The sequence below is a fragment of the Prionailurus bengalensis genome, chromosome D4 (genome assembly GCF_016509475.1).
Source record: "Prionailurus bengalensis isolate Pbe53 chromosome D4, Fcat_Pben_1.1_paternal_pri, whole genome shotgun sequence".
Classification (NCBI taxonomy): Eukaryota; Metazoa; Chordata; class Mammalia; order Carnivora; family Felidae; genus Prionailurus; species Prionailurus bengalensis.
The window spans coordinates 32,669,845-32,685,466 of record NC_057359.1 but is presented as its reverse complement, the minus strand read 5'-3'; the positions used below and the strand labels follow the sequence as shown (position 1 = coordinate 32,685,466).

At 36.3% G+C, this 15,622-nt stretch overlaps 1 protein-coding gene across 9 annotated transcripts in view; it reads right to left on the bottom strand.

Moving 5' to 3' along the window:
• Positions 1–15,622, bottom strand: part of KDM4C (lysine demethylase 4C) — a 430,619-nt gene that overhangs the window by 103,552 nt on the left and 311,445 nt on the right. The gene's annotated exons all lie outside the window — the stretch shown is intronic.

The following is a 15,622-nucleotide window of genomic DNA, read 5'->3' as shown; positions in this document are numbered from 1 at the left end:
TATACCTTGGAAAGATTTTGATTCTACTTATTATTTTTGAGGCTGTAATAGGATACAAAAGGAAAGAGAGGTTCCAGGATAGGAGAAGTACACTAGTCAAAAGAAGTAGCTTATCCACATATTAGGTCAATAAACAAAACTTAAAATAACTGAGCACAAAATCCTAAGGTTTCAGGGGAGAATGACAGGTGACATATTATCTTGGGAAAAATCCATGGATGACTCAAGCAGGAGCTCAGGCTGTTGTGTCCCCATTCTAGAGATTATGCTGGCTATTCCCATCTAGGATGAGAAATAGCATCTTAAATAAGATAGGGTAGGGGCAGGGGTGGTGTGCCAATGCAACCTTCTAGTTCCTACTTAAAACTGTCATTTTCATGGTAAGCCTTCATTATTATTGTTGTTCAGTGTACAGATTCCTAATCTACCTTAAAAAATTCAATGTATCATAAGTTTCAAAAGCGCAATATGCTAGGCATTAATGAATAGTAGTGTACATAGCAATGGCTTTAGCATTAATACAGATCAATTTAATCCCAGGTCAACCACTTCCCATATTGTATATCTTGACTGTATTTTCATATATATCAATTTCCTTAAAATTATCTCTTTCTAGTAAAAATGAGTTGGCAATAATACCTACCATAAAACATCGTGAAAGCAAGAACTCTGGGGGGATTTGCTGTTGTTTTTACTATTGTTTCATCACAGCAGCATGTCTACAACAGGGCCTGACAAAGGGGGAACAGAAAGAATGAGGATACAGAACTGTCAAGAACTACAAGGGTGATGCACGTGGTAGGGCTGGGCAAAGCACTCACTGCAGGGCACACACGCGCTGTCAGTTCTTTCCCACAAGCTCTGCTACTCGTGTTCCTTTCCATGAGTGGGGATAAGCGAGGATTGACTCATTTTAACAATACTAACAAGACAAATCATTGTGCCAACGATCTAATTTATCCTCCAAATAAAAATCTTTCAAAATAACTAAATAAAATGTCCAGGAGAAGGGGTCTCTCTTCTCTCCACCAGCTAGCTTGCCCTTTCTGATAAGTAAGATCAAATTGACTATATAGGCTTGCTAATTAAAAAAAAAAAAAAGGCATGTAAAAACTCTGGCTAAACAGAAAGAATCACAACTAATTTACTACATGCAAAGAGATACTAAATTCTGGGATCTGTTCTGGGGGGCACTGGCAAAATATCCGAATACAGAATTGTTTTGCTGACAGTCCACTCACTGCATACCATGTCACTATCACAGCTGAGGTATTTTCTACTGGGGTCCACTTGGGAGGAAATTGTGTCATATCCCTTCTTTTGCTTGAGAAAGAGGGGATTCTGTTTATTGCCTCACAAGTACAAAGAAAGGAGACCTTCATTCTCAAGGATGGAAATCATCCACTCACTATATATGGTAGAAGATATTGTCAGAGGTCCAGAGACCTCTGTAAACCCCCAAATTCATGAAAACCTGTAGAATACATACCTTTCCATGTAAAACACACATTTTGATGTACAGAAGCAACAAGGTTATGCCTGCATGTCAAGGCTGAATGGTCAGCTAGGGTCACTGGCTAATACCTTTTACAACAGCCACAAAAGACTCAGCAAAACTGCTAAATACAAGGATCTATCTAGCCTTTTAGAGTTATTCACAAATAATAAACATTGCAAAGGGTAGACAGGTGAAATGTTTGTGTTGAATTTAATACAGTAACTGGAATGCTTCAAAACCATCTGCATTTTTTTTCAACATAAAGGAAATAATATGCCCTTCACAAGTGTAAAAATGAAGTGGTAAATTTTAATTGTACATAACTTTCTATAACCAAAGTTTTCATTCTGGTTAAGTTCTAAGAACAGCGTATATAAAAATTGCTTATATACTTAAAAGATTCAGACGTTAGGAAATCAAACCCAATGATGACATCCTTCTCTTCCCTATAAAGTGAACCCCAGTACAATATTTTCATTTGAGGGAAAGGTTAGTTTGCAGTTTTTCAGATAGCAAATCCCTACCTAGAACTGTCTTTTTAAAAGCTGTCAATGTTAAAATGCTGTTTCTGGCTAACAAAACCCATGTGCCCCCATCACTGTGAGTTAGAATTCGGAGACACCTGCCACTGGTAGAGTTTATTTAGATGATAGATTTACATGTCTCTATGCGCCTCTCTGAGGCTTCTGTCTCTGACATACCAACTGTTTGTCAAAGCTTTCCAACAGATCTGACACCAGGCAAGAGCACACTGGAGTTTGACGGGCCCCGCAAGGCTAATGGCACTATGTGAGAATATTTTGTAACTTAATTTAAGAATACTTCCCCAATTCTCTTGCAACCTATTTCTCCTAAGGACTTAAATAACAGAGACATCTTTTTATAGTACTGGACACAGCTAATGTCCTCTAACATGGAGAACAAAACAAAATAAAACAAAAAGTTTGTATACCTGAACTGAGATGATCATTTTCATGGAAGATATTGGACACAATTAACTTCTGCACATCAGTGCTTGTTTTCAGCCTTTGAAAAGTTCAAGGAGCTACCTAACTCAATGATGAATATAGCCTAGTAGCATAGAGCATGGGATTTGGGTCAAGAGGCCAGGTTTAGCACAGCTCTTCAATTATTACCTATATAACCACATTAAACCTCTGATTTCTCATCTATTAAATAAGAGTCAACACCATCACTTCATGACGTTTAATTATTGAAACTTACTCAGTGCCAGTCAATGTGCCAACGTAACAAATATTTCATTTACTCTTCAATGAGATAATGATTATGTTGATGAAGCAGTAGAAGCTAAGATTAACACCCTTCTTAGGAATCATTTTGGCAGTAGGATTTTAACTATGGAAATAACTACCTGAGATCAGAACTTTCTGAATGGAAGATCTACCTGAAAAGCCTTATGAGCAGAAGATTCCAGCCACAAAAGTCAAATGTTGTCAAGAAGGAAAGAAAACACTGAGTTTGGGGTGGGATGTGAGCAGTCATGGTCTTTATTGTCTCTTAAGTTTCCCAAAACCTTTCCTTTTCTGCTGTCATCTCCATTCTTTGATTTCCTCTATTTTTCTTTCCCTTCACATTTTCTTTCTCCTTATGCCACTGAGTTATCATTAGTTTTGCTAGTCATTTCCATAGTCAGTCTAGTAATATTTTTTTTAAGATTTTATTTTTTTAAGTAATCTCTACACCCAACATAAGGCTTGAGTTTACAATCCCAAAATCAAGAGCCACATGCTCTACCATCTGAGCCAGCCAGGTGCCCCTTCAATCTAGTAATATTAAAACTAAAGTTTTACACATAATTTTTATTCTTGGCTATAGCTTCTCTGGATAGTAGGTAGGGACAGCGGGTATCTCGTTCATCCATTCATGCATGACACTAATTAGATAACAAGGCATTTGGCTACCTTGAAAAAGTAATAGTTATTCCCACCATTTACTGCGCCTCATTGAATTTCTTCACTTTGACATTCAGAACACTGGGCAAAAGTCACATTGTGTCAACACCCACCATGGGCCTTTGCAAAGTTTTACACATAATTTTAAAATTACAGTGTAATTAACTATAGTAAAATTTACCCTTTCAGGTGTACACTTCTATAAATTTCAGTAAAACAATTCAGTCACGCAACACCCACCACAATTAACATATACAGCAGTTCCACCAGCACAAGAAAATTCCCTTGGGTCCTTCTGTAGTCAACACTCCACCCCTGTGCAGTCTCTGTCCTTATAGTTTTGGGGAGGGAGGTTAGCTTTGTTTTGTTTTGTTTTGTTTTGTTTTGTTTTGACACAATGTAATAGAAATGGAATTATATAGTATGGAGCCTTTCAGTCAGGCTTCTTTCATCTAGCATGCTGCATGTAAGATTCATCTACATTGATGGTATCAGTTTTTTTCTTCTTAGTACTGAATGGTATTACATTGTATGGATACACCACGGTTTGTTAATTCATTAGCCAGTTGGAAACCATTAGGCTGTTTCCAGATTTTGGTGATGATGAATAAAGCCACAAAAAAATGTCACTTACAGGTTTTTGTGTGAACAAAAAATTTCTTTTAGATAAATTCCTAGGAGTGAGATTGCTGGGCAACACGGTAAATTGCATGTTTAATTTAATATGCCAGACTGTTTCCCAGCATGGCTGTACCATTTTGCATTCCCATCAGAATATAAGAGAGTTCCAATGTAACAGAGTTCCATCACCACTTGGTATTGTCAGTTATATTGATTTTAACTATTTCACAGATAGGTAGTGGCATCCCATTGTGGTTTTACTTGCTTTACCTAATGGATAAAGATATTAAGCAACTTATCATGCACTTATGTGCTATCCATATTTGTCCTCTGGTGAAGTGTAAAATCAAATTTTTGCACAATTTTACAGGGCTTTATGCCAAGTGTCACGAGTTATTTTTACTTTTACATATACTATAAGCCATAATACATTGCTACTATTTTTGTTTGACCTTCCTTTTAACCATTTCCAAGAAACTACATTTCCTTGTAATAAAATTATAGCAATAAACATGATAAAACTACATAGAACTCTACATACATATCAATTTCCTGGTTTTGATACTGTACTATATGTAGGTAAGAGGTAACCAGAGGAGGGCACTAGGAGAAGAGCACAGAAGAGCATACTAACTTCACAACTTCTTAGGAATCTGTAACCATTTACAAATCAAAAGTTTCTTTTAAAAAGTTAAACATTTGTGAACTGTACTGGTACTTAATCATTTTTGTTTTATGTATGAGAAAAATGTGTTCCAAGTCACACAAGAACCAGTCAGCACTACCTTTAGTGCAATTCAGATAATCGAATTCTATTAAAAAAAACAAAATTCAAACCTGCAGACTGAAAGATTTCAAAATGGGTGAGATAAGCAAAGGCGTGTGAAATATTAGGAGTACTGCTGGGTTCACAGACCAAAGGAACAACACAACTATCTTTAAGATTGACATTTTTATAAAACAAGTTTACATACATGTGTTTGACTATCATATATATAATAGGCTACTGACACATACTCAATTACAACACAAGATGGTAAAATGCTGTATCTTTCCAAGCTGTTTTTTCTATAGAAAGAAGCTAAGAATCAATACAAAACATGATCACTTCTGTGGAGTGCCATGGAGCTGGAGATTACTTTATTTGTGTATTTTATACACTTAGTTGGTTTTTTTAATCTTTGAAGAGAAACACACATTACTTTTATAACTAAAACAGTAAGTCTTTTAAACTAAAAGTTAAAGGACCAAGAGCTGTACATGATCTGTATATTAAAATTCTAACATTAAATAAACAGGTCAAAGTTCAATAGTACAGTTTAGCCTTATTGGCTATGGAGATACCCTGCACCTCGTGTGTCTCAGGCTGATAACCTGAACTCTGAGCGTGGCCTATCATTTTCTTGAAACGTCTCTGGGAGAAACAGAATGTGATTAAGGATGAACACATCACACTTGCTTGTTTGCTTTCCCCAGTGCAGGTGGGCTGTCCCCCTCTGCATGCACAGCAAGCTGAGGTTACAAGGCTGTCATGCCTTATCTATGCAGAATGTACATGGCAGTGGTGTTATATGCCATAGGTGTTGGGCAGGGATCCCCAAATCAGCATGTGGCAAAGAGCAGAGACACAGTAATGCTGTCACAGACAGGAAAAGAAGACTCAATAGTTCTAAGGCTATCACTAAGATAAATGGAATTTTGAAATTAAATGGTGATTGCCCCTGTCAAATTGAGAAGCCTGAAAATGCACATATATTAACTGCTGGGCCTGCCAGGAAAAGGAGTGATTCTCATGTTGTTGACTTCTTTATTTTCACATTATGAAAAAGGATTTTTAGAGAAACAGGACTTAAGAATTAGAAGTATTTAAATTTTTTTTTGTTGTTTCTAAAAACATTTGGGCTATTAATCTCTTTCTTAGTTCTAAGTTGATCTGCCAACTAAAATTATTATTTGAAAAATATTTACAAATTGCTTTGAGAAACATAAGAAAGGGGTAATACCAAAGGATAGTTATCTCTGAATGGCCTCTCCCTAGAGAAATTTTAAAGCAAATTCCTACAGCAGTACTGAGTTTATGCCTTTTACTGTGCAGTATAAGTAACGTAACTCTTCAATTCTTTATTTTTTTAAATATGAAATTTATTGTCAAATTGGTTTCCATACAACACCCAATGCTCTTCAATTGTTTAAACAACTCTGAGACATTGTGGTATTTGAAACAGTACATATTATAAATAACTTTTCATCATGATGAATGTTTTTATTCATATTTAATTTTGTTGTAAGCTATGACTAATTTAAAATTTTATGGTAACAGTATACCACTATTTTAAAATTAGTTTTTTGGGGTGCCTGGGTGGTTCAGTCGGTTAAGCGTCGGACTTCAGCTCAGGTCATGATCTCACCATCCGTGAATTCGCCCCGCATCAGGCTCTGTGCTGACAGCTCAGAACCTGGAGGCTGTTTCAGATTCTTTGTCTCCCTCTCTGCCCCTCCCCCACTCACGCTCCGTCTCTCTGTCTCTGAAAAATGAATAAACCTTAAAAAAATAAAACAAAATTATGGTTTTTTTTAATTAAAAAGATTTTTTTTAATATTTATTTTTGAGAGAGAGAGAGAGAGAGCATGAGTGGTGAAGGGGAAGAGACAGAGGGGGAGACACAGAATCAGAAGCTGGCTCTAGGCTCTGAGCTTTCAGTACAGAGTCTGATGTGGGGCTTGAACTCACAAACTGTGAGATCATGACCTGACCTGAAGTCAGCCGCTTAACCGACTGAGCCACCCACGTGCCCCAGGTTTTTTAAATTGTTTCAGAATGTTTATTTATTTATTTTGAGGACAGGGAGAGGGAGAGTGAGCACAGGTGAAGGGCAGAGAGAGAAGGAGTGACAGAGAATCCCAAGCAGGCTCCATGCTGTCAGTGTGGGGGCTTGATCTCACCAACTGTGGAATCATGACCTGAGCCAAAATCAAAAGTCGGACACTTAACCAATTGAGCCACCCAGGTGCCCTTTAAAATCATGCTTTCAAAGATGTTTATTATTTCTAAAATGATCTCAAACTAATTTCATATCTGAAAGATGTACATTTTTAAAGTTTATTTATTTGAGAGACAGCATGAGCAAGGGAAGGGCAGAGAGAAAGGGAGAGAGAGGATCCCAAGCAAGTTCCACACTCAGTGTGGAGCCCAACACGGGGCTCGATCTCAAGATGGTGAGATCATGACCTGCGCCAATATTAAGAGTCAGACACTTCACCAACTGAGCTCCTGAGGCTCCCCAGTACATTTTTAAAAACTTTATCTATTTGTAAGAAATTATCTACGTGAGAAAAATACCTGTTAGGAAACGTTAGGAAACAGATGTACATATTTCAATCTCTCTGTAAATAAATGCCTTAGATGAACATTCTACTCCAGCCCTTCCTTCTGCCTTCCAAAATGACCCAAAGAAGAAATCACATCCTTAGAAGTTCTACATCTAAATTTTTCCAGAATGGAAACCCAAAAAGAGGAGTGACCCTATCCATCTTGTGCACCTTGTCATCAAGCAACAAATGCTAAGATCAGCTCCGTAAGTATCTACTGAATAAAAGATTGATAAATGAATGAAAGAAATGCTCTTTATTCCATAATTTTCCTCAAAACCTTGAAAATGACAAGCTGGAATTCCAAAATCATGTAATAAAAGATGATTTTATTAAATTTTAAAGATATGCTTTGTAGTAGAAATTATTCTAAGCAAATTCCCACAATTGTAAAGAAATCTGTTAATCTTCCATTGTCCCCAAATCAACAGCTGTCAAATATAAAGCTGTGACATCATTAAAACTAAGAAAAGACAACTGAACAGATCTGTGGATCATGATTTGTTTTTTGTTTTGTTTTTTTTAACTACAGCAGCTGATTTATTACATTTCATACCACTTAGAGTTTTAGAATTAAATATAGGTCAACAATCACTAAACACATCAACAAGTGACACTCATTGAAATAAATCATACCAAATGGCCAGCATATTATCAACTAGTATGACACTCCCCTGCTTTCATAAATAAAAAATGAGAATTAAACTTTCATAGTAAAATATTTCACCAGACTAGATTGCATATTTTGACATGGTCAATTTATCACTGTAAAAAAACACATGAAGCTCAGTTGGCTCTGGTCAGATAGCTCATTAGTCTATGAAAATTATACTTTTGCCAGAATATCACAATTCTTTTTACTGAAAAATATCTGTTTAGTGAAAAGATTTTACCATATTTTTTTGCTTTGTCTATAGAGAAAAGGTGTTTTAAAATCAATGAATTTTAAATCAATTAGGAGCAACAGATGACTCTAGGGGAAAAATGGTTAAGTGTTAATTAACCTTAAGTACTATTCCTGTAAAGAAAAGTGGTCAATTTATTTGACTATTTTTCCATTTATTTAAAATAAAATATTTTGTTACCAAAGAAAGATGGAATGTATTTTATATTCTGAATGGAAAAAATTCACGATTTAAAATTTTACCCTAAAGTCAGTTTTATCTCCAAAACTGTTAGTAAAAAGATGATTTTGAACTAAAATTAGGCTAAAATTACAACTAAAAACAATCTTGAAATGAATACCTTTTCATGGATTTGTGAATTCCGTGTGACTCTTACAACAAATCCTTTTTCATACTGTGGCCACCCTTCTTGGCAACCCTTCTTGGCCACCCTTCTTGGCAACAACATACCAGTGTTTTTATTGGTTGCAGGACACATTTATCTTTCAGGAGAACATGAGACATTCTTTCTTGCTTGTCTTCTTATGAACCAAACTATTTCACTTCCATAGATTTTGTTTTCATTTTCAACTTTGCTTTAAGAAAAACTTAAATGAAACTTACAGGGCTGACACTGTGGTTACTATTACACTTCAAATAAGAGTTTGGAATGGCAGATACACTACTATCATGAACCAAACGCACATCCAGAGAAAGCCCAGTTGTTCACCACCTCTGAATTACTGACCAGTAATAGTCATTGACCATCACATGCCTCTAGCCCTAACAATCTAGGAGCAAGCTGTTAAATAGCTACATACCCACAACAAGGAGGATTCTGGGACATCTCTCTCCTGAGCAACAGGAGATGAACTATAAGGACCTCGGATTAAGTATGTGCAAAATGTACTTCGCCTGAACCTTATGTTCCTTCCAGTGGTGGAGCCCTGTGCTCAGGGGCTCTTGGGTGGCTCAGTCAGTTAAGCGTCTGACTCTTGGTTTTGGCTCAGGTCATGATCTCACGGTTTGTGAGTTGGAGCCCCACATTGGTCTCTGCGCTGCCAGCACAGAGACTGCTTGGGATTCTCTCTCTTTCTCTCTGCCCCTCCCCCACTTGCACTGACTCTGTCTCTCTCAAAATAAATAAATAAACTTAAAAAAAATAGTTGAAATACAAATATGACCATGCTACTCCACTTCTTAACAGTAATTAAAGGTTCTCCAGTGTGTTTATAATAAAGTACAAAGTCTTCTAGAATAGCAATGTCCACAGAAATACAATAGAAGCCATACTACAATTTTTAATATTTCAGGAGCAACATTAAAAAATGGGTGAGGGTGGAGAGAATGGAGAATTATTTGTTCAATGAGTAAGCTTAATTTAGAAAGATGAAAAAGTTCTGAAGATACAGGGGCATGAGATGTAAATACATTTAATGCTACAGAAATATACACCTAAAATGATTAAATTGAAAATTTTATGTTAAGTATATTTTACAATAAAAAATAAATCAGGTGAAATTAATTTTAACATATCTTATTTAAGTCAACAAATGTAAAATATTATCATTTTGACATGTAGCCAATATAAAAATTAATGAGACATTTCACATTCTTTTTTTTCATACTGTCTTTTAAATATGCTGTGTACTTATTTGCACTTACAGCACATCTCAACTATGATACTAAATTTTCAAGGGTGTTTGAAATGTATACCTACCAAAACTACAATTGTCTTTCATGTGTTTATGCTGCATCAGTTTTTAAGTTTAGCTTATTTAAAATTAAATAAAATTTAAAATAAAAGGGGAGTGTGAAAATATAGTTCCTGCCAACATTAGCCCACTGCCCACCTGCTTCAGGTTACAAAGCAGGAGTGGAAATTAACTGTCTTAGGACGTGTCTTAGTCAGGGTTCATTTAGAGAGGCAGAACTGTTGTTGGGCACTGTACAACAGAGGCATATTTTAAGGCTAGACATTACCAGCCCCTGCATGCTGGTGCTCCATATCTGTGGTTGGGCCTAAACTTGTGGAGGGTCAGTGGAATGCAATGGGAGGTGTGTCCATGAGAATGAGAATAAATACAAATTTTTTTTAAATTTTATTTGAGAGAGAGAGAAAGAGAGAAGGGCAGGAGGAGGGAAGGAGAGAGAGAATCCCAAGTAGGCTCCATACCAAGCACGGAGCCTGATGCGGAGCTCGATCCTATGATCCTGGGATCATGACCTAAACCAAAATCAAGAGTTGAATGCTCAACCTACTGAGCCACCCAGGTGCCCCCAAAAAACAAAAATTTTAAAGTTCAATTCTTTAGTAACACTAACCGCATTCCAGGTGTTCAACAGCCATAAGTGGCCGGTGGCTATCATGTTGGACCGCACAGTTCCAGATCATCTGAGGCTTTCTCTCCTCAAGACTCCAATCTCCCTCTTTATACTCCATGCTCCAACTCTACTGAAATTTCACTTCCTAGACCTTACAATTCCCCCCACTTCCAGGCTACTAAGCATACTGACCCCTCTTCCAGCTAGCTCTTCTCATCTTTCAGGTCTCAGATTAAGGCATTGTTCCTTCCAGGAAGCTTTTCTCCACCTCTGGATTGCCAACCCTGATACTCCAAATATAGTAAGGTCCTTCACTGCAGTCCAGATTTGTACTACAAAAGATCTTTTCATACTGTTTTGCTTGTCTAATGTTTGTCTAATGTTCAATAACTTCCATTATTCTGTAATATTTGCAGAAATGAAATAAAATCTATCACCTAACCACAAAGCAAGTCTTAAAGAAATAATTATTGAACAGATAAATAAACAAACATACAAAAGAGAGCCAGGAACCTACTTCCTCCTTAGAAACATTTATCCGCTCTGTTCCTGATTGGCCAAATGGCAGCTCACAGAGACTATATTCCAGGCCCTTCACTTTCTTACTTCATCCTCACAACCACCCCAGTTTACAGATGAGTTTAAGAGAGGTCAATCTGCATGGCAAGCTTGCTTAAGTGGAGGACACTGGATACAAACAGCCTAATCTCAATGTAACAGAGATGTACAATTACATGATCCAAACAGTAACACAGATGAATGTAAAGGCCTTTTCATATTTCAATCAGGAAGTCCAAACTGTGGCTGGCTAAAACAGTGCTGGTACCTGTGTTTATGAACTCATGTTAGAAAATGACATCACTAAATTATAGGGGCCTATAGGGGCACTTGTACCCCAATGTTTATAGCAGCACTCTCAACAATAGCCAAATTATGGAAAGAGCCTAAATGTCCATCAACTGATGAATGGATAAAGAAATTGTGGCTTATATACACAATGGAGTACTACGTGGCAGTGAGAAAGAATGAAATATGGCCCTTTGTAGCAACATGGATGGAATTGGAGAGTGTTATGCTAAGTGAAATAAGCCATACAGAGAAAGACAGATACCATATGGTTTCACTCTTATGTGGATCCTGAGAAACTTAACAGAAACCCATGGGGGAGGAGAAGGGAAAAAAAGAAAGAGGTTAGAGTGGGAGAGAGCCAAAGCATAAGAGACTCTTAAAAACTGAGAACAAACTGAGGGTTAATGGGGGGTAGGAGGAAGGGGAGGGTGGGTGATGGGTATTGAGGAGGGCACCTTTTGGGATGAGCACTGGGTGTTGTATGGAAACCAATTTGACAATAAACTTCATATATTGAAAAAATAAATAAATAAATATGTTCCATACAAAAAAAAATAAAAAAAAAATAAAAGAACATGCCTAAAATATACCACAGTGATATGTTAAGTTAATTACAAGTTATGGAAAACTTCACCCTCTATACAAAAACATCTCACAACCTATTTTTATAGATTCTAAAAACACCCTTCTGAGAGAATAAACAACCTAATTTATGCTAAAATATTAGAAAAACAAATAATAATGAATCCACTGTTTCACAATAATGACTATACCTTTCCAAAACTATAACCTCTCTGCTGTCAATCACTGTTAGCCAAGGAAAACCCTATAGATAGTTTAGAGCCATCTAGCAGCTGCCTTGGTTTGGCATGTGTTTGTTGGCATTGGTCCAGTCAATGCTGGAGTGAAGGCGGGGACCCCATCTCTGGAACCCCGACCCCAGCTCACTAACTCAATTAAAACATCCATCAGTAATCACTATTCACACAGATAAGATCACAAAAAAATTGAACAATTCAGAAATGCAAGCTAAAAAATAAGATTACTCTCTTATAATATTTTTTAATCATGAATCATCTGAAGTTCTACTTATCTATCTAATAATATTGCAAAAATTAGTCCCCAGGAAAAATGAGTTCAAAAGTAAAAATTTAAAGATTCCAATCAATTTCCTTTCCTCGGAGTTTTCTTTCAGCAGATAAAGAAAAATCCATAGTAACAAGATAACATTTCATGCATTTACACATCTTCTCCTATAGATGTCTACAGCCTTCAGAAAGTATATTAGTTGTAGTCATGCCTATCTGACATTTTCCATTTTACTCAAAAGATTTTATGGTTTGGTATTACAGCAATATACAAATTTGACAGCTTGCAATAGGATCTAGTCCCTGTAGCAAATCATTGTGACAGTTAAGTACTATACAGCTACTAATGTACCTTTTTTTACACTAAACTTATTTTAAAATCTTACAAAGTTGAGGATACAGTGTTTGTTGAAATCCTGAAGAATGGTCTTAATGATATTGTAAATTTCATACTGAATTTATTAAATCATAGGATCCTACACATCACACCACAATTATGTCATTAGTAGTATAACTTATTCTTCCTTCAGGAGTTCACTTTATTAAAAGCAAATTTTTCCTCAACTGCATTTAAACAATAAAGTCTCTGGTCACGGTCAATGTTTATTATTCTCTTAGAATTCCTCTTTGTCTTTGAAAACAACTGAATATGTGAATAAAACAGTACATAAGTTAATGTGGAACACAATGACACTTTTTGATTGCCTTTATAATGCTGTTTTTTTCCTTCAAAGTGATGAAAGATAATCAATATGTCTTTACATTTTCCAAAATGCATTAACAGAGGCTCTGTCAAATACAACCGTGATTCCTCTAGAAAGGAAGCAAAGCTGATCTCTAACACTGCTGTAACATTAACTAAACAGGACTTAGGGTGATCTTCCAGCACATGAGGCAGACCTCAACTCTCTCAGTAATTCTATTTTTAGTATGCAATACATCTGATAACACAAGTCAGTTAGCAAGAGAACAAGTGCTTTATTCTAAGAAATAGGAAGCCTGGATGTATTTTTTTTCCCTTGATTCAACTCTTCAGATGGAACACCACAGTGAAACCACTCTATTTTCAGAATTGATGTACCTTTCAAAACTATAATCTCTGGCTTTCAAGTTCACTATTATTTGCCTTCAGGTACAAATTTTAAAGTGTATAGAGGCTTCTAAGCAGAATAGTTGGTCTCAGCCAGATACTGAAAGGCTTGTAGCTCAGTCATCATCGCAGTGTAAATTCCTTTTCAAAATAATGTTCTTCACTCAGAGAACACTTGTGCCTGTGCTCAGTTCACTTGTCAAATACACATCGGAGGTCACTGAAGGCCTGGGGGCAACTTTAGCTATTCCAAAATTCATTTCTCCCTCTATTTGGTTGCAAAAATAGTATTTCAAATGTAAAAACCTTAGGAATGTCCACACACACACACACACACACACACACACACACACATACATGCACAGAAGCCAAAGGCCCTGTGCTATGCCGCTGTAAGAACAGATGTGTGGTAAAAGAACAGCGAAAGTTCTTATGCGATGATGGCAATCAACATAAACATCATTTGCTTTGATACATGCATTTAATATTAAAATTTTTTAATGTTTATTGTTGAGAGAGACAGACAGAGCGTGAGCAGGGGAGGGGCAGAGAGAGAGGGAGACATGGAATTTGAAGTAGGCTCCAGGCTCTGAGCTGTCAGCACAGAGCCTGATGCGGGGGCTGGAACCCACAAACCATGAGATCATGACCCAAGCTGAAGTCAGACACTTAACTGACTGAGTCAACCCATGTGTCCCATAAATATTCTTCCATTTCTATTTGAGAACTTTTCTCCCTATAGGAAAAAAAAAATTTAACTAATGGCTGCATTTAAGGTCTTCTGCAAATTTCCAAGATTTCTTAGAATCCACAAATCCTACTTGCTGTTTTATTTATACCAATTCCACAGATCTTTAATTAATTTAATCTTCAAGTGATCGATGTATGCAACAGACATTCATGGTAAGTATGTAACAAATACCAGAACTTCATGCTGGTTTACTCCTTTTGTTAGGTTCTTAAAATGTTCTTCCCTTAAATTTTATAATCAGATTTAAAGATTTTTTGGTGATCTGCTTCCAAAAGACAATAATGATACTGAAGATTATTTCAGCAGACAATACTGCTGTCTTCTGTGTGATTCCACTATATAAAGAATATATTGTTTTACCTCTCTAAATTTCTGTCCTTAATTCTTCTTCCTGATAATTTTTACCTATATATTTTTTTCGATTGTAAAAATTTTTAAAAAAAGGAATTCCAACTTCATATGTGTTTTATCTCTATTTTCTTTTCTTGTATTTCCATCTTTGCACAATTTTGTTCCTCTCTGAGAGATTCAATTATGACCATGGCCAAGCAATCATATTAATATATAAAACAAAGCTGAAGGAATTAAGAAAAGGAAATGATTGAGTAGATTCTGAGGTCAGTTGTTTTCTTTTTGTCTTCAGGCATACCTGTCATCTGTGACTTCAAACAAACCCCTAGACTGGCTGTCCCTGAGCACGCCATTCAGGTAGGGAGTAGGAATGTACTCAGGATCTTCCTCATTATTTGTCCTACAAGGTGTCATGCTCTGATGTTCACTGGAGAGTGGAGAAGGTATTGGAAAACACAAGAAGGGGTTTGTGACAGGGCTTACCGAAAGAATAACTTTTCCCATGTTGAAAAGTCATGCAGAGGCAAAGGAAATCATTCAAAATGAGGTTAGAGAAATACGAAGTAATCTAGAATGTGCATTAATAATCAGAAGAGTGCTCAGGCTGACAGAGAATAAATGGTTCTCTCTTTGGACATAACTTTGGTATAGCCTATTCAGGTCACTTTCAGCCATTTCTTTCCTATTAAAGGATGGCTCTGCTTGATAACCTGGTGCTTTTAGAGAGCAACCTGTGGCATTTTTTTTAGATAAGGCAGCAATTACTTTCATAACCCTTGAGATAATTACTCTACACAAAAACTAAATGTTATTAAAGAAAGAAAGAAAAAACTATCTAGATAAAGACCACTATATGCCAAATAAATTTTTGCACAAAAATCTT